This window comes from Scylla paramamosain, unplaced genomic scaffold (assembly GCF_035594125.1).
Source record: "Scylla paramamosain isolate STU-SP2022 unplaced genomic scaffold, ASM3559412v1 Contig155, whole genome shotgun sequence".
Taxonomy (NCBI): Eukaryota; Metazoa; Arthropoda; class Malacostraca; order Decapoda; family Portunidae; genus Scylla; species Scylla paramamosain.
The window spans coordinates 65,489-85,000 of record NW_026973820.1 but is presented as its reverse complement, the minus strand read 5'-3'; the positions used below and the strand labels follow the sequence as shown (position 1 = coordinate 85,000).

The window sequence follows — 19,512 nt, the reverse complement described above, 5'->3', positions numbered from 1 at the left end:
TGGGAAGTGTACAGGCCACCATAAGTAGTAGAAATGTTGCACTAGAATGAAATTAGTTGGGAAATGTAATGCATAATTATTGGCAGGGAAAGATGGTGACAGGGATGCTGGGACGTGCTTCACTGTACACCGTGGTGGCCGCCCCTTGGTGCTTGGCGGTACCTTATAGGGCATCAAGGGGCAGTTATTGTAGTCTCATCTTACAGCAAAACAAGTAAAAGAAAAAAAATAGTAATAATAATAATAATATAAAAATTTTTTTATCATTGTCTTGATGAGCACAAATCTTTCCCTGCCAATACATAAACAGCACATTTTTTCACTAAATTTCACCATTGTAGTACACATTTATACTAGTAATGATGACCTGTAGACTTTCCAGGCATGACAACACTTGAAACACAACCATTTTGTTAGCTACAGCATAGAGCAGCCACCAGACAGCCTTCCCCCACGTCAGCATGTCACACACTGAATCTGTCAGTCTGCTTTCAAGAACACATGAGGGACTAACAGGAGTTGCCATGTACTTAATTTCCTGCAGATTCTTTCACACCAAGGAGTAGCAAGTTGGAAGTCTGTGATTGTAACTATCCTGCTCAATTTCAGCTTCTATTCTAATCTCTACTTAATCTCCATATAGTTCCATTTTGGCCATAAGTCACTGTTTACTTAATCAATCCCTCCTAAGACACTGCACTTTTTTCAGATTATAGAGCTGATAGGTCTCGGTAGGGGGTTGACAGGCCTTGGTGAAGCTTGAGAGGGCCTTGGTGGGGGCTGACAGGGTTTGGTAGGGCTTGGCAGGGGTGACAGCAAAGGCTTCTGTTTAAAATCTCACATCTCAAGCCACCTCATTACTTGAGAGGTGACAAAGGGCTTGGCAGAGCTTGACAGGGATTGGTAGAGGTGACAGAGGCAGGCAGGAGTGACAGGGGATGACAAGGAACACCTCAAAATTAATGTACACGCATGTACAGACCGACTGCCCCTCTAAAAATGCTTCAAACTTTCCTTGTTTTGTATAAGCTTGAGCACCTGGTACACTCACGGGCACACAGCACCCCCGGGCCGTCCCCCAACACCTCAGGGCCCGGGAAACGGGGGTCCCAGGCCGGGATGGAAATAAATAAATAAAAATAAAAGCTGGAACCGGCCTTACCTTTCTTGAGGGCGTCTTCTTTATGTCTGTACATATTTCCATGGTGGCACACGCTACTAGCCGCCCCCTGGACACGCCCCTCGCCACCTCACGCATGTACAGACCGACTGCCCCTCTCTGAAAAGCAACAAATTCAGCCCTATATCAAGTCTGACTCGTGCCTGTTTACATTTCTCTGGGTCTCTGTCAGGGCTCAGGCGTGTAGAATGAGAGAATGATAGAAAACGAAAGATTTTCAGGGGAAACTAGTTATAAGTCTATTATAAAATACCGTGATACAACCACTAATAATGTCTTAATAATGCACTTTTTCCTAACAGTATACTGAGGTCGACAAACTGAAAGGCTTTGGAGTAGTCAACAAAGACTGATTTCACTAATTAATTGCTTGGTATGTCAGTCACTTTAAATCGTCTTTTTGCCTTGTGACTAATTTTTAATGTCTCGGTTAGGTTAGGTTAGGTTAGGTTAGGTTAGGTAAGGTTAGGTTAGGTTAGGTTAGGTCAGGTCAGGTTAGGTTAGGTTAGGTTAGGTTAGGTTAGGTCAGGTTAGGTTAGGTTAGGTTAGGTTAGGTCAGGTCAGGTCAGGTTAGGTTAGGTTAGGTTAGGTTAGGTAAGGTTAGGTTAGGTTAGGTTAAAAAAAAAAAGATATTTTTTTTCAGGTGAGGGCCAGTTAGGTTGTTTTTGTGGTACAGATTTAAGGTACAGTGACACATGGTACAGTGGCTTATGGTGAAGGTAGACAAGGCCTTCCTGCACCATTAGCACCATAGAGTACAGTGCTGTGGTACTGTAGCACTGAAATATTAAGCAAACACAAAAAAAAAAAGATATTTTTTTTCAGGTGAGGGCCAGTTAGGTTGTTTTTGTGGTACAGTTTTAAGGTACAGTGACGCATGGTACAGTCGCTTATGGTGAAGGTAGACAAGGCCTTCCTGCACCATTAGCATCATAGGGTACAGTGATGTGGTATTGTAGCACTGAAATATTAAGAACACGAAAAAAAAAACGATATATTTTTTTTTAAGTGAGGGCCAGTTAAGTTAAGTTTTTGGGGTACAGTTTAAATGTACAGTGACGCATGGTATAGTGGCTTATGGTGCAGGTAGACAAGGCCTTCCTGCACCATTAGCACCACAGAGAGAGAGAGAGAGAGAGAGAGAGAGAGAGAGAGAGAGAGAGAGAGAGAGAGAGAGAGAGAGAGAGAGAGAGAGAGAGAAAGAGAGAGAGAGAGAGAGAGAGAGAGAGAGAGAGAGACTTAACCAAACCTAACTAACTGAATTAATATAAACCTAACCTGATGGAAAGAAATAAAGAAAAAATAAAAGCTGCAACCGGCCTTACCTTTCTTGAGAAGCGTCTTTTTTATGTTTTTACATATTTCCCTGGTGGCAGACGCTACTAGCCGCCCCCTGGCGACACCCCTCGCCACCTCACACATGTACAGACCGACTGCCGCTTTAAAAAGCAACAAATTCACTCCTATATCAAGTCTGACTGGTGCGTTTGTTTACATTTCTCTGGGTCTCGGTCTGGACTCAGGCCTGCAGGATGGGAGAATGTTAGAAAACGAGAGATTTTCAGGCAAAACTAATATAAGTTAATGTTGTGATACAAAACTACAACCACTAATAATAATATACCTCATGTTTTAATAATGCCAAGACAATACAAGATAAACATTAATGACTTACAATGAAAAACAAGATGGAGATAGACAAATTAGGAAAGAAATAGGTTTCTATAGAGAATTACTGTGTGTGTGTGTGTGTGTGTGTGTGTGTGTGTGTGTGTGTGTCACTAATTTCTATCTCTTTCTCTCTCTCCTGAGAACTATTTCATATTGCTGTACATCAACATGAAATATCACCACACAAGCCTCTCTCTCTTTCTCTGCACCTCACAACACAACACAACACTTTATCACACTAATCAGTAAACAATACCAAAAGCTCCCCTTCTGCAGGCCTGACTCCTCCCTTTCATTCAGACCCTTTCTTTCCCTCTCTCTCAGCTTGCCCGCCTTCGTATCTGCGTCTATATTTACTCTTGATTCAAGTATACAACTCTACACCATACTGACCTATATGGTACAGTGCAAATAGCTTTTCTTCCTCCCTGTTTTTCCTGTCTCTCTGCCTGTCTGCCTCTTTCTCCCTCTCTACTGACTCATGGCTCAAAGATACAAGTCTAATTAAGCTTTGAACCTCTCTGTCTCTACAATATCATAAAACCTCAACACTCCAAACCAAACCAACCCTGCCAACACCTACCTGTCTCTCTGCCTTAGTCAGTCAGTCAGTCAGTCAGTCAGTCAGTCAGTCAGCCATTCAACCAGCCAGCTAGCCATTCAACCAACCAGCCAATCAATCAGTCACTCAGCTAGTCAGTCAGTCAGTCAGTCAGTCAGTCAGTCAGTCAGTCAGTCAGTCAGCCAGTCAGTCAGCCATTCAACCAGCCAGCTAGCCACTCAACCAACTAGCCAATCAATCAGTCACTCAGCTAGTCAGTCAGTCAGTCAGTCAGTCAGTCAGTCAGTCAGTCAGTCAGTCAGTCAGCCATTCAACCAGCGAGCTAGCCATTCAACCAACCAGCCAATCAATCAGTCACTCAGCTAGTCAGTTAGTCAGTCAGTCAGTCAGTCAGTCAGTCAGTCAGTCAGTCAGTCAGTCAGTCAGTCAGCCATTCAACCAGCCAGCTAGCCATTCAACCAACCAGCCAATCAATCAGTCACTCAGTTAGTCAGTCAGTCAGTCAGTCAGTCAGTCAGTCAGTCAGTCAGTCAGTCAGTCAGTCAGTCAGTCAGTCAGTCAGTTAGCCATTCAACCAGCCAGCTAGCCATTCAACCAACCAGCCAATCAATCAGTCACTCAGCTAGTCAGTCAGTCAGTCAGTCAGTCAGTCAGTCAGTCAGTCAGTCAGTCAGTCAGCCATTCAACCAGCCAGCTAGGCATTCAACCAACCAGCCAATCAATCAGTCACTCAGCTAGTCAGTCAGTCAGTCAGTCAGTCAGTCAGTCAGTCAGTCAGTCAGTCAGCCAGTCAGTCAGCCATTCAACCAGCCAGCTAGCCATTCAACCAACTAGCCAATCAATCAGTCACTCAGTCAGTCAGTCAGTCAGTCAGTCAGTCAGTCAGTCAGTCAGTCAGTCAGTCAGTCAGTCAGTCAGTCAGTCAGCCATTCAACCAGCCAGCTAGCCATTCAACCAACCAGCCAATCAATCAGTCACTCAGCTAGTCAGTTAGTCAGTCAGTCAGTCAGTCAGTCAGTCAGTCAGTCAGTCAGTCAGTCAGTCAGCCATTCAACCAGCCAGCTAGCCATTCAACCAACCAGCCAATCAATCAGTCACTCAGTTAGTCAGTCAGTCAGTCAGTCAGTCAGTCAGTCAGTCAGTCAGTCAGTCAGTTAGCCATTCAACCAGCCAGCTAGCCATTCAACCAACCAGCCAATCAATCAGTCACTCAGCTAGTCAGTCAGTCAGTCAGTCAGTCAGTCAGTCAGTCAGTCAGTCAGTCAGTCAGTCAGTAAGTCAGTCAGCCATTCAACCAGCCAGCTAGGCATTCAACCAACCAGCCAATCAATCAGTCACTCAGCTAGTCAGTCAGTCAGTCAGTCAGTCAGTCAGTCAGTCAGTTAGTCAGTCAGTCAGCCAGTCAGTCAGCCATTCAACCAGCCAGCTAGCCATTCAACCAACTAGCCAATCAATCAGTCACTCAGCTAGTCAGTCAGTCAGTCAGTCAGTCAGTCAGTCAGTCAGTCAGTCAGTCAGTCAGTCAGTCAGTCAGTCAGTCAGTCAGTCAGCCATTCAACCAACCAGCCAATCAATCAGTCACTCAGCTAGTCAGTTAGTCAGTCAGTCAGTCAGTAAGTCAGTCAGTCAGTCAGTCAGTCAGCCATTCAACCAGCCAGCTAGCCATTCAACCAACCAGCCAATCAATCAGTCACTCAGTTAGTCAGTCAGTCAGTCAATCAGTCAGTCAGTCAGTCTGTCAGTCAGTCAGTTAGCCATTCAACCAGCCAGCTAGCCATTCGACAAACCAGCCAATCAATCAGTCACTCAGCTAGTCAGTCAGTCAGTCAGTCAGTCAGTCAGTCAGTCAGTCAGTCAGTCAGTCAGTCAGTCAGTCAGTCAGCCATTCAACCAGCCAGCTAGGCATTCAACCAACCAGCCAATCAATCAGTCACTCAGCTAGTCAGTCAGTCAGTCAGTCAGTCAGTCAGTCAGTCAGCCATTCAACCAACCAGCTAGCCACCCAACTAGCTAACCAGCCAGTCAATCAGTCACTCAGCCAGCCAGTCAGTCAGTCAGTCAGTTAGTAAGCCAGCCAGCAAGCCAGCCAGCCAGCCAGTCAGTCAGTCAGTCAGTCAGTCACTCAGCCAGCGAGTCAGCCGGCCAGCCAGTCAGTTAGTTCTGTGGGCCTGTGTATGGTTCTGGTGGGCGTCTGTTTGGTTTGTGTTAGGTTCAGCTAGCCCTCTGTTTGGTCTGTGTTTGGTCTCTGGGCCATAGATGCAGCAAGACCGGTTCAAAATTCCAAGCACTGACGCACTGCACAGACTACCACCTCATGCCTGCTTGGTGTGAAAGAGTCTGCTGGGACAAATGACCTACACAGCAACTTGTATCAGTCCCCCAGATGTGTTCCTGGAAGCTCAGTGTTATGGATGCAGTGTGACATGCTGACTTAGGGAAGGCTGTCTGTCGTGGCTGCACCTTGCTGTGGCTAAGAAAAGGCTGTGTTTGTTTGAAGTGCTGTACTGGTCATGCTGGGAAGTGTAGAGGTCACCATTAGTAGTAGAAATGTTGCACTAGAATGAAATTAGTTGGGAAATGTAATGCATAATTATTGGCAGGGAAAAGATGGTGACAGGGATGCTGGGACGTGCTTCACTGTGCACCGTGGTGGCCGCCCCTTGGTGCTTGGCGGTACCTTATAGGGCATCAAGGGGCAGTTATTGTAGTCTCATCTTACAGCAAAACAAGTAAAAGAAAAAAAATAGTAATAATAATAATAATATAAAAATTTTTTTTATCATTGTCTTGATGAGCACAAATCTTTCCCTGCCAATACATAAACAGCACATTTTTTCACTAAATTTCACCATTGTAGTACACATTTATACTAGTAATGATGACCTGTAGACTTTCCAGGCATGACAACACTTGAAACACAACCATTTTGTTAGCTACAGCATAGAGCAGCCACCAGACAGCCTTCCCCCACGTCAGCATGTCACACACTGAATCTGTCAGTCTGCTTTCAAGAACACATGAGGGACTAACAGGAGTTGCCATGTACTTAATTTCCTGCAGATTCTTTCACACCAAGGAGTAGCAAGTTGTTGGAAGTCTGTGATTGTAACTATCCTGCTCAATTTCAGCTTCTATTCTAATCTCTACTTAATCTCCATATAGTTCCATTTTGGCCATAAGTCACTGTTTACTTAATCAATCCCTCCTAAGACACTGCACTTTTTTCAGATTATAGAGCTGATAGGTCTCGGTAGGGGGTTGAGTGGTGGCTTGAGAGGGCCTTGGTGGGGGCTGACAGGGTTTGGTAGGGCTTGGCAGGGGTGACAGCAAAGGCTTCTGTTTAAAATCTCACATCTCAAGCCACCTCATTACTTGAGAGGTGACAAAGGGCTTGGCAGAGCTTGACAGGGATTGGTAGAGGTGACAGAGGCAGGCAGGAGTGACAGGGGATGACAAGGAACACCTCAAAATTAATGTACACGCATGTAAAGACCGACTGCCCCTCTAAAAATGCTTCAAACTTTCCTTGTTTTGTATAAGCTTGAGCACCTGGTACACTCACGGGCACACAGCACCCCCGGGCCGTCCCCCAACACCTCAGGACTCGGGAAAGGGGGGGTCCCAGGCCGGGATGGAAATAAATAAATAAAAATAAAAGCTGGAACCGGCCTTACCTTTCTTGAGGGCGTCTTCTTTATGTCTGTACATATTTCCACGGTGGCACACGCTACTAGCCGCCCCCTGGACACGCCTCTCGCCACCTCACGCATGTACAGACCGACTGCCCCTCTCTGAAAAGCAACAAATTCAGCCCTATATCAAGTCTGACTCGTGCCTGTTTACATTTCTCTGGGTCTCTGTCAGGGCTCAGGCGTGTAGAATGAGAGAATGATAGAAAACGAAAGATTTTCAGGGGAAACTAGTTATAAGTCTATTATAAAATACCGTGATACAACCACTAATAATGTCTTAATAATGCACTTTTTCCTAACAGTATATTGAGGTCGACAAACTGAAAGGCTTTGGAGTAGTCAACAAAGACTGATTTCACTAATTAATTGCTTGGTATGTCAGTCACTTTGAATCGTCTTTTTGCCTTGTGACAAATTTTTAATGTCTCGGTTAGGTTAGGATAGGTTAGGTTAGGTTAGGTTAGGTTAGGTTAGGTCAGGTCAGGTTAGGTTAGGTTAGGTTAGGTTAGGTCAGGTTAGGTTAGGTTAGGTTAGGTTAGGTCAGGTCAGGTCAGGTTAGGTTAGGTTAGGTTAGGTTAGGTAAAGTTAGGTTAGGTTAGGTTAGGTTAAAAAAAAAAGTGATTTTTTTTCAGGTGAGGGCCAGTTAGGTTGTTTTTGTGGTACAGATTTAAGGTACAGTGACACATGGTACAGTGGCTTATGGTGAAGGTAGACAAGGCCTTCCTGCACCATTAGCACCATAGAGTACAGTGCTGTGGTACTGTAGCACTGAAATATTAAGCAAACACAAAAAAAAAAGATATTTTTTTTCAGGTGAGGGCCAGTTAGGTTGTTTTTGTGGTACAGTTTTAAGGTACAGTGACGCATGGTACAGTCGCTTATGGTGAAGGTAGACAAGGCCTTCCTGCACCATTAGCATCATAGGGTACAGTGATGTGGTATTGTAGCACTGAAATATTAAGAACACGAAAAAAAAACGATATATTTTTTTTTAAGTGAGGGCCAGTTAGGTTAAGTTTTTGGGGTACAGTTTAAATGTACAGTGACGCATGGTATAGTGGCTTATGGTGCAGGTAGACAAGGCCTTCCTGCACCATTAGCACCACACAGAGAGAGAGAGAGAGAGAGAGAGAGAGAGAGAGAGAGAGAGAGAGAGAGAGAGAGAGAGAGAGAGAGAGAGAGAGAGAGAGAGAGAGAGAGAGAGAGAGAGACTTAACCAAACCTAACTAACTGAATTAATATAAACCTAACCTGATGGAAAGAAATAAAGAAAAAATAAAAGCTGCAACCGGCCTTACCTTTCTTGAGAAGCGTCTTTTTTATGTTTTTACATATTTCCCTGGTGGCAGACGCTACTAGCCGCCCCCTGGCGACACCCCTCGCCACCTCACACATGTACAGACCGACTGCCGCTTTAAAAAGCAACAAATTCACTCCTATATCAAGTCTGACTGGTGCGTTTGTTTACATTTCTCTGGGTCTCGGTCTGGACTCAGGCCTGCAGGATGGGAGAATGTTAGAAAACGAGAGATTTTCAGGCAAAACTAATATAAGTTAATGTTGTGATACAAAACTACAACCACTAATAATAATATACCTCATGTTTTAATAATGCCAAGACAATACAAGATAAACATTAATGACTTACAATGAAAAACAAGATGGAGATAGACAAATTAGGAAAGAAATAGGTTTCTATAGAGTATTACTGTGTGTGTGTGTGTGTGTGTGTGTGTGTGTGTGTCACTAATTTCTATCTCTTTCTCTCTCTCCTGAGAACTATTTCATATTGCTGTACATCAACATGAAATATCACCACACAAGCCTCTCTCTCTTTCTCTGCACCTCACAACACAACACAACACTTTATCACACTAATCAGTAAACAATACCAAAAGCTCCCCTTCTGCAGGCCTGACTCCTCCCTTTCATTCAGACCCTTTCTTTCCCTCTCTCTCAGCTTGCCCGCCTTCGTATCTGCGTCTATATTTACTCTTGATTCAAGTATACAACTCTACACCATACTGACCTATAGGTACAGTGCAAATAGCTTTTCTTCCTCCCTGTTTTTCCTGTCTCTCTGCCTGTCTGCCTCTTTCTCCCTCTCTACTGACTCATGGCTCAAAGATACAAGTCTAATTAAGCTTTGAACCTCTCTGTCTCTACAATATCATAAAACCTCAACACTCCAAACCAAACCAACCCTGCCAACACCTACCTGTCTCTCTGCCTCAGTCAGTCAGTCAGTCAGTCAGTCAGTCAGTCAGTCAGTCAGTCAGTCAGCCATTCAACCAGCCAGCTAGCCATTCAACCAACCAGCCAATCAATCAGTCACTCAGCTAGTCAGTCAGTCAGTCAGTCAGTCAGTCAGTCAGTCAGTCAGTCAGTCAGTCAGCCAGTCAGTCAGCCATTCAACCAGCCAGCTAGCCATTCAACCAACTAGCCAATCAATCAGTCACTCAGCTAGTCAGTCAGTCAGTCAGTCAGTCAGTCAGTCAGTCAGTCAGTCAGTCAGCCATTCAACCAGCCAGCTAGCCATTAAACCAACCAGCCAATCAATCAGTCACTCAGCTAGTCAGTTAGTCAGTCAGTCAGTCAATCAGTCAGTCAGTCAGTCAGTCAGTCAGTCAGTCAGTCAGTCAGCCATTCAACCAGCCAGCTAGCCATTCAACCAACCAGCCAATCAATCAGTCACTCAGTTAGTCAGTCAGTCAGTCAGTCAGTCAGTCAGTCAGTCAGTCAGTCAGTCAGTCAGTTAGCCATTCAACCAGCCAGCTAGCCATTCAACCAACCAGCCAATAAATCAGTCACTCAGCTAGTCAGTCAGTCAGTCAGTCAGTCAGTCAGTCAGTCAGTCAGTCAGTCAGTCAGCCATTCAACCAGCCAGCTAGGCATTCAACCAACCAGCCAATCAATCAGTCACTCAGCTAGTCAGTCAGTCAGTCAGTCAGTCAGTCAGTCAGTCAGTCAGTCAGTCAGCCAGTCAGTCAGCCATTCAACCAGCCAGCTAGCCATTCAACCAACTAGCCAATCAATCAGTCACTCAGTCAGTCAGTCAGTCAGTCAGTCAGTCAGTCAGTCAGTCAGTCAGTCAGTCAGCCATTCAACCAGCCAGCTAGCCATTCAACCAACCAGCCAATCAATCAGTAACTCAGCTAGTCAGTTAGTCAGTCAGTCAGTCAGTCAGTCAGTCAGTCAGTCAGTCAGTCAGCCATTCAACCAGCCAGCTAGCCATTCAACCAACCAGCCAATCAATCAGTCACTCAGTTAGTCAGTCAGTCAGTCAGTCAGTCAGTCAGTCAGTCAGTCAGTCAGTCAGTTAGCCATTCAACCAGCCAGCTAGCCATTCAACCAACCAGCCAATCAATCAGTCACTCAGCTAGTCAGTCAGTCAGTCAGTCAGTCAGTCAGTCAGTCAGTCAGTCAGTCAGCCATTCAACCAGCCAGCTAGGCATTCAACCAACCAGCCAATCAATCAGTCACTCAGCTAGTCAGTCAGTCAGTCAGTCAGTCAGTCAGTCAGTCAGTTAGTCAGTCAGTCAGCCAGTCAGTCAGCCATTCAACCAGCCAGCTAGCCATTCAACCAACTAGCCAATCAATCAGTCACTCAGCTAGTCAGTCAGTCAGTCAGTCAGTCAGTCAGTCAGTCAGTCAGTCAGTCAGTCAGTCAGTCAGTCAGTCAGCCATTCAACCAACCAGCCAATCAATCAGTCACTCAGCTAGTCAGTTAGTCAGTCAGTCAGTCAGTAAGTCAGTCAGTCAGTCAGTCAGTCAGCCATTCAACCAGCCAGCTAGCCATTCAACCAACCAGCCAATCAATCAGTCACTCAGTTAGTCAGTCAGTCAGTCAGTCAGTCAGTCAGTCAGTCAGTCAGTCAGTTAGCCATTCAACCAGCCAGCTAGCCATTCGACAAACCAGCCAATCAATCAGTCACTCAGCTAGTCAGTCAGTCAGTTAGTCAGTCAGTCAGTCAGTCAGTCAGTCAGTCAGTCAGTCAGTCAGTCAGTCAGTCAGTCAGTCAGCCATTCAACCAGCCAGCTAGGCATTCAACCAACCAGCCAATCAATCAGTCACTCAGCTAGTCAGTCAGTCAGTCAGTCAGTCAGTCAGTCAGTCAGCCATTCAACCAACCAGCTAGCCACCCAACTAGCTAACCAGCCAGTCAATCAGTCACTCAGCCAGCCAGTCAGTCAGTCAGTCAGTTAGTAAGCCAGCCAGCAAGCCAGCCAGCCAGCCAGTCAGTCAGTCAGTCAGTCAGTCACTCAGCCAGCGAGTCAGCCGGCCAGCCAGTCAGTTAGTTCTGTGGGCCTGTGTATGGTTCTGGTGGGCGTCTGTTTGGTTTGTGTTAGGTTCAGCTAGCCCTCTGTTTGGTCTGTGTTTGGTCTCTGGGCCATAGATGCAGCAAGACCGGTTCAAAATTCCAAGCACTGACGCACTGCACAGACTACCACCTCATGCCTGCTTGGTGTGAAAGAGTCTGCTGGGACAAATGACCTACACAGCAACTTGTATCAGTCCCCCAGATGTGTTCCTGGAAGCTCAGTGTTATGGATGCAGTGTGACATGCTGACTTAGGGAAGGCTGTCTGTCGTGGCTGCACCTTGCTGTGGCTAAGAAAAGGCTGTGTTTGTTTGAAGTGCTGTACTGGTCATGCTGGGAAGTGTACAGGTCACCATTAGTAGTAGAAATGTTGCACTAGAATGAAATTAGTTGGGAAATGTAATGCATAATTATTGGCAGGGAAAAGATGGTGACAGGGATGCTGGGACGTGCTTCACTGTGCACCGTGGTGGCCGCCCCTTGGTGCTTGGCGGTACCTTATAGGGCATCAAGGGGCAGTTATTGTAGTCTCATCTTACAGCAAAACAAGTAAAAGAAAAAAAATAGTAATAATAATAATAATATAAAAATTTTTTTTATCATTGTCTTGATGAGCACAAATCTTTCCCTGCCAATACATAAACAGCACATTTTTTCACTAAATTTCACCATTGTAGTACACATTTATACTAGTAATGATGACCTGTAGACTTTCCAGGCATGACAACACTTGAAACACAACCATTTTGTTAGCTACAGCATAGAGCAGCCACCAGACAGCCTTCCCCCACGTCAGCATGTCACACACTGAATCTGTCAGTCTGCTTTCAAGAACACATGAGGGACTAACAGGAGTTGCCATGTACTTAATTTCCTGCAGATTCTTTCACACCAAGGAGTAGCAAGTTGTTGGAAGTCTGTGATTGTAACTATCCTGCTCAATTTCAGCTTCTATTCTAATCTCTACTTAATCTCCATATAGTTCCATTTTGGCCATAAGTCACTGTTTACTTAATCAATCCCTCCTAAGACACTGCACTTTTTTCAGATTATAGAGCTGATAGGTCTCGGTAGGGGGTTGAGTGGTGGCTTGAGAGGGCCTTGGTGGGGGCTGACAGGGTTTGGTAGGGCTTGGCAGGGGTGACAGCAAAGGCTTCTGTTTAAAATCTCACATCTCAAGCCACCTCATTACTTGAGAGGTGACAAAGGGCTTGGCAGAGCTTGACAGGGATTGGTAGAGGTGACAGAGGCAGGCAGGAGTGACAGGGGATGACAAGGAACACCTCAAAATTAATGTACACGCATGTACAGACCGACTGCCCCTCTAAAAATGCTTCAAACTTTCCTTGTTTTGTATAAGCTTGAGCACCTGGTACACTCACGGGCACACAGCACCCCCGGGCCGTCCCCCAACACCTCAGGACTCGGGAAAGGGGGGGTCCCAGGCCGGGATGGAAATAAATAAATAAAAATAAAAGCTGGAACCGGCCTTACCTTTCTTGAGGGCGTCTTCTTTATGTCTGTACATATTTCCACGGTGGCACACGCTACTAGCCGCCCCCTGGACACGCCTCTCGCCACCTCACGCATGTACAGACCGACTGCCCCTCTCTGAAAAGCAACAAATTCAGCCCTATATCAAGTCTGACTCGTGCCTGTTTACATTTCTCTGGGTCTCTGTCAGGGCTCAGGCGTGTAGAATGAAAGAATAATAGAAAACGAAAGATTTTCAGGGGAAACTAGTTATAAGTCTATTATAAAATACCGTGATACAACCACTAATAATGTCTTAATAATGCACTTTTTCCTAACAGTATATTGAGGTCGACAAACTGAAAGGCTTTGGAGTAGTCAACAAAGACTGATTTCACTAATTAATTGCTTGGTATGTCAGTCACTTTGAATCGTCTTTTTGCCTTGTGACTAATTTTTAATGTCTCGGTTAGGTTAGGATAGGTTAGGTTAGGTTAGGTTAGGTTAGGTTAGGTTAGGTTAGGTCAGGTCAGGTTAGGTTAGGTTAGGTTAGGTTAGGTCAGGTTAGGTTAGGTTAGGTTAGGTTAGGTCAGGTCAGGTCAGGTTAGGTTAGGTTAGGTTAGGTTAGGTAAGGTTAGGTTAGGTTAGGTTAGGTTAAAAAAAAAAGAGATTTTTTTTCAGGTGAGGGCCAGTTAGGTTGTTTTTGTGGTGCAGATTTAAGGTACAGTGACACATGGTACAGTGGCTTATGGTGAAGGTAGACAAGGCCTTCCTGCACCATTAGCACCATAGAGTACAGTGCTGTGGTACTGTAGCACTGAAATATTAAGCAAACACAAAAAAAAAAAGATATTTTTTTTCAGGTGAGGGCCAGTTAGGTTGTTTTTGTGGTACAGTTTTAAGGTACAGTGACGCATGGTACAGTCGCTTATGGTGAAGGTAGACAAGGCCTTCCTGCACCATTAGCATCATAGGGTACAGTGATGTGGTATTGTAGCACTGAAATATTAAGAACACGAAAAAAAAACGATATATTTTTTTTTAAGTGAGGGCCAGTTAGGTTAAGTTTTTGGGGTACAGTTTAAATGTACAGTGACGCATGGTATAGTGGCTTATGGTGCAGGTAGACAAGGCCTTCCTGCACCATTAGCACCACACACAGAGAGAGAGAGAGAGAGAGAGAGAGAGAGAGAGAGAGAGAGAGAGAGAGAGAGAGAGAGAGAGAGAGAGAGAGAGAGAGAGAGAGAGAGAGAGAGAGACTTAACCAAACCTAACTAACTGAATTAATATAAACCTAACCTGATGGAAAGAAATAAAGAAAAAATAAAAGCTGCAACCGGCCTTACCTTTCTTGAGAAGCGTCTTTTTTATGTTTTTACATATTTCCCTGGTGGCAGACGCTACTAGCCGCCCCCTGGCGACACCCCTCGCCACCTCACACATGTACAGACCGACTGCCGCTTTAAAAAGCAACAAATTCACTCCTATATCAAGTCTGACTGGTGCGTTTGTTTACATTTCTCTGGGTCTCGGTCTGGACTCAGGCCTGCAGGATGGGAGAATGTTAGAAAACGAGAGATTTTCAGGCAAAACTAATATAAGTTAATGTTGTGATACAAAACTACAACCACTAATAATAATATACCTCATGTTTTAATAATGCCAAGACAATACAAGATAAACATTAATGACTTACAATGAAAAACAAGATGGAGATAGACAAATTAGGAAAGAAATAGGTTTCTATAGAGTATTACTGTGTGTGTGTGTGTGTGTGTGTGTGTGTGTGTGTGTCACTAATTTCTATCTCTTTCTCTCTCTCCTGAGAACTATTTCATATTGCTGTACATCAACATGAAATATCACCACACAAGCCTCTCTCTCTTTCTCTGCACCTCACAACACAACACAACACTTTATCACACTAATCAGTAAACAATACCAAAAGCTCCCCTTCTGCAGGCCTGACTCCTCCCTTTCATTCAGACCCTTTCTTTCCCTCTCTCTCAGCTTGCCCGCCTTCGTATCTGCGTCTATATTTACTCTTGATTCAAGTATACAACTCTACACCATACTGACCTATAGGTACAGTGCAAATAGCTTTTCTTCCTCCCTGTTTTTCCTGTCTCTCTGCCTGTCTGCCTCTTTCTCCCTCTCTACTGACTCATGGCTCAAAGATACAAGTCTAATTAAGCTTTGAACCTCTCTGTCTCTACAATATCATAAAACCTCAACACTCCAAACCAAACCAACCCTGCCAACACCTACCTGTCTCTCTGCCTCAGTCAGTCAGTCAGTCAGTCAGTCAGTCAGTCAGTCAGTCAGCCATTCAACCAGCCAGCTAGCCATTCAACCAACCAGCCAATCAATCAGTCACTCAGCTAGTCAGTCAGTCAATCAGTCAGTCAGTCAGTCAGTCAGTCAGTCAGTCAGTCAGCCAGTCAGTCAGCCATTCAACCAGCCAGCTAGCCATTCAACCAACTAGCCAATCAATCAGTCACTCAGCTAGTCAGTCAGTCAGTCAGTCAGTCAGTCAGTCAGTCAGCCATTCAACCAGCCAGCTAGCCATTCAACCAACCAGCCAATCAATCAGTCACTCAGCTAGTCAGTTAGTCAGTCAGTCAGTCAGTCAGTCAGTCAGTCAGTCAGTCAGTCAGTCAGTCAGTCAGTCAGCCATTCAACCAGCCAGCTAGCCATTCAACCAACCAGCCAATCAATCAGTCACTCAGTTAGTCAGTCAGTCAGTCAGTCAGTCAGTCAGTCAGTCAGTCAGTCAGTCAGTCAGTCAGTCAGTTAGCCATTCAACAAGCCAGCTAGCCATTCAACCAACCAGCCAATAAATCAGTCACTCAGCTAGTCAGTCAGTCAGTCAGTCAGTCAGTCAGTCAGTCAGTCAGTCAGCCATTCAACCAGCCAGCTAGGCATTCAACCAACCAGCCAATCAATCAGTCACTCAGCTAGTCAGTCAGTCAGTCAGTCAGTCAGTCAGTCAGTCAGTCAGTCAGTCAGTCAGCCAGTCAGTCAGCCATTCAACCAGCCAGCTAGCCATTCAACCAACTAGCCAATCAATCAGTCACTCAGTCAGTCAGTCAGTCAGTCAGTCAGTCAGTCAGTCAGTCAGTCAGTCAGTCAGTCAGCCATTCAACCAGCCAGCTAGCCATTCAACCAACCAGCCAATCAATCAGTCACTCAGCTAGTCAGTTAGTCAGTCAGTCAGTCAGTCAGTCAGTCAGTCAGTCAGTCAGTCAGTCAGTCAGCCATTCAACCAGCCAGCTAGCCATTCAACCAACCAGCCAATCAATCAGTCACTCAGTTAGTCAGTCAGTCAGTCAGTCAGTCAGTCAGTCAGTCAGTCAGTCAGTCAGTTAGCCATTCAACCAGCCAGCTAGCCATTCAACCAACCAGCCAATCAATCAGTCACTCAGCTAGTCAGTCAGTCAGTCAGTCAGTCAGTCAGTCAGTCAGTCAGTCAGTCAGTCAGTCAGTCAGTCAGCCAGTCAGTCAGCCATTCAACCAGCCAGCTAGCCATTCAACCAACTAGCCAATCAATCAGTCACTCAGTCAGTCAGTCAGTCAGTCAGTCAGTCAGTCAGTCAGTCAGTCAGTCAGCCATTCAACCAGCCAGCTAGCCATTCAACCAACCAGCCAATCAATCAGTCACTCAGCTAGTCAGTTAGTCAGTCAGTCAGTCAGTCAGTCAGTCAGTCAGTCAGTCAGTCAGCCATTCAACCAGCCAGCTAGCCATTCAACCAACCAGCCAATCAATCAGTCACTCAGTTAGTCAGTCAGTCAGTCAGTCAGTCAGTCAGTCAGTCAGTCAGTTAGCCATTCAACCAGCCAGCTAGCCATTCAACCAACCAGCCAATCAATCAGTCACTCAGCTAGTCAGTCAGTCAGTCAGTCAGTCAGTCAGTCAGTCAGTCAGTCAGTCAGTCAGTCAGTCAGTCAGCCATTCAACCAGCCAGCTAGGCATTCAACCAACCAGCCAATCAATCAGTCACTCAGCTAGTCAGTCAGTCAGTCAGTCAGTCAGTCAGTCAGTCAGTTAGTCAGTCAGTCAGCCAGTCAGTCAGCCATTCAACCAGCCAGCTAGCAATTCAACCAACTAGCCAATCAATCAGTCACTCAGCTAGTCAGTCAGTCAGTCAGTCAGTCAGTCAGTCAGTCAGTCAGTCAGTCAGCCATTCAACCAACCAGCCAATCAATCAGTCACTCAGCTAGTCAGTTAGTCAGTCAGTCAGTCAGTAAGTCAGTCAGTCAGTCAGTCAGTCAGCCATTCAACCAGCCAGCTAGCCATTCAACCAACCAGCCAATCAATCAGTCACTCAGTTAGTCAGTCAGTCAGTCAGTCAGTCAGTCAGTCAGTCAGTCAGTCAGTCAGTTAGCCATTCAACCAGCCAGCTAGCCATTCGACAAACCAGCCAATCAATCAGTCACTCAGCTAGTCAGTCAGTCAGTTAGTCAGTCAGTCAGTCAGTCAGTCAGTCAGTCAGTCAGTCAGTCAGTCAGTCAGTCAGTCAGTCAGCCATTCAACCAGCCAGCTAGGCATTCAACCAACCAGCCAATCAATCAGTCACTCAGCTAGTCAGTCAGTCAGTCAGTCAGTCAGTCAGTCAGTCAGCCATTCAACCAACCAGCTAGCCACCCAACTAGCTAACCAGCCAGTCAATCAGTCACTCAGCCAGCCAGTCAGTCAGTCAGTCAGTTAGTAAGCCAGCCAGCAAGCCAGCCAGCCAGCCAGTCAGTCAGTCAGTCAGTCAGTCACTCAGCCAGCGAGTCAGCCGGCCAGCCAGTCAGTTAGTTCTGTGGGCCTGTGTATGGTTCTGGTGGGCGTCTGTTTGGTTTGTGTTAGGTTCAGCTAGCCCTCTGTTTGGTCTGTGTTTGGTCTCTGGGCCATAGATGCAGCAAGACCGGTTCAAAATTCCAAGCACTGACGCACTGCACAGACTACCACCTCATGCCTGCTTGGTGTGAAAGAGTCTGCTGGGACAAATGACCTACACAGCAACTTGTATCAGTCCCCCAGATGTGTTCCTGGAAGCTCAGTGTTATGGATGCAGTGTGACATGCTGACTTAGGGAAGGCTGTCTGTCGTGGCTGCACCTTGCTGTGGCTAAGAAAAGGCTGTGTTTGTTTGAAGTGCTGTACTGGTCATGCTGGGAAGTGTACAGGTCACCATTAGTAGTAGAAATGTTGCACTAGAATGAAATTAGTTGGGAAATGTAATGCATAATTATTGGCAGGGAAAAGATGGTGACAGGGATGCTGGGACGTGCTTCACTGTGCACCGTGGTGGCCGCCCCTTGGTGCTTGGCGGTACCTTATAGGGCATCAAGGGGCAGTTATTGTAGTCTCATCTTACAGCAAAACAAGTAAAAGAAAAAAAATAGTAATAATAATAATAATATAAAAATTTTTTTATCATTGTCTTGATGAGCACAAATCTTTCCCTGCCAATACATAAACAGCACATTTTTTCACTAAATTTCACCATTGTAGTACACATTTATACTAGTAATGATGACCTGTAGACTTTCCAGGCATGACAACACTTGAAATACAACCATTTTGTTAGCTACAGCATAGAGCAGCCACCAGACAGCCTTCCCCCACGTCAGCATGTCACACACTGAATCTGTCAGTCTGCTTTCAAGAACACATGAGGGACTAACAGGAGTTGCCATGTACTTAATTTCCTGCAGATTCTTTCACACCAAGGAGTAGCAAGTTGGAAGTCTGTGATTGTAACTATCCTGCTCAATTTCAGCTTCTATTCTAATCTCTACTTAATCTCCATATAGTTCCATTTTGGCCATAAGTCACTGTTTACTTAATCAATCCCTCGTAAGACACTGCACTTTTTTCAGATTATAGAGCTGATAGGTCTCGGTAGGGGTTGAGTGGTGGCTTGAGAGGGCCTTGGTGGGGGCTGACAGGGTTTGGTAGGGCTTGGCAGGGGTGACAGCAAAGGCTTCTGTTTAAAATCTCACATCTCAAGCCACCTCATTACTTGAGAGGTGACAAAGGGCTTGGCAGAGCTTGACAGGGATTGGTAGAGGTGACAGAGGCAGGCAGGAGTAACAGGGGATGACAAGGAACACCTCAAAATTAATGTACACGCATGTACAGACCGACTGCCCCTCTAAAAATGCTTCAAACTTTCCTTGTTTTGTATAAGCTTGAGCACCTGGTACACTCACGGGCACACAGCACCCCCGGGCCGTCCCCCAACACCTCAGGGCCCGGGAAAGGGGGGGTCCCAGGCCGGGATGGAAATAAATAAATAAAAATAAAAGCTGGAACCGGCCTTACCTTTCTTGAGGGCGTCTTCTTTATGTCTGTACATATTTCCAAGGTGGCACACGCTACTAGCCGCCCCCTGGACACGCCCGTCGCCACCTCACGCATGTACAGACCGACTGCCCCTCTCTGAAAAGCAACAAATTCAGCCCTATATCAAGTCTGACTCGTGCCTGTTTACATTTCTCTGGGTCTCTGTCAGGGCTCAGGCGTGTAGAATGAAAGAATGATAGAAAACGAAAGATTTTCAGGGGAAACTAGTTATAAGTCTATTATAAAATACCGTGATACAACCACTAATAATTTCTTAATA

At 45.6% G+C, this 19,512-nt stretch overlaps 1 long non-coding RNA gene across 1 annotated transcript; it reads right to left on the bottom strand.

Moving 5' to 3' along the window:
• Positions 1-2,416: 2,416 nt before the first annotated feature.
• LOC135099604 (uncharacterized) lies at positions 2,417-19,294 on the bottom strand. The gene is made up of 6 exons (XR_010268171.1): positions 19,212-19,294; positions 14,246-14,445; positions 12,921-13,037; positions 8,404-8,603; positions 7,088-7,204; positions 2,417-2,705 (listed from the first exon to the last, which is right to left on the bottom strand). It is a non-coding gene; the product is annotated as an uncharacterized LOC135099604 (long non-coding RNA).
• Between the last annotated feature and the right edge of the window lie 218 nt (positions 19,295-19,512).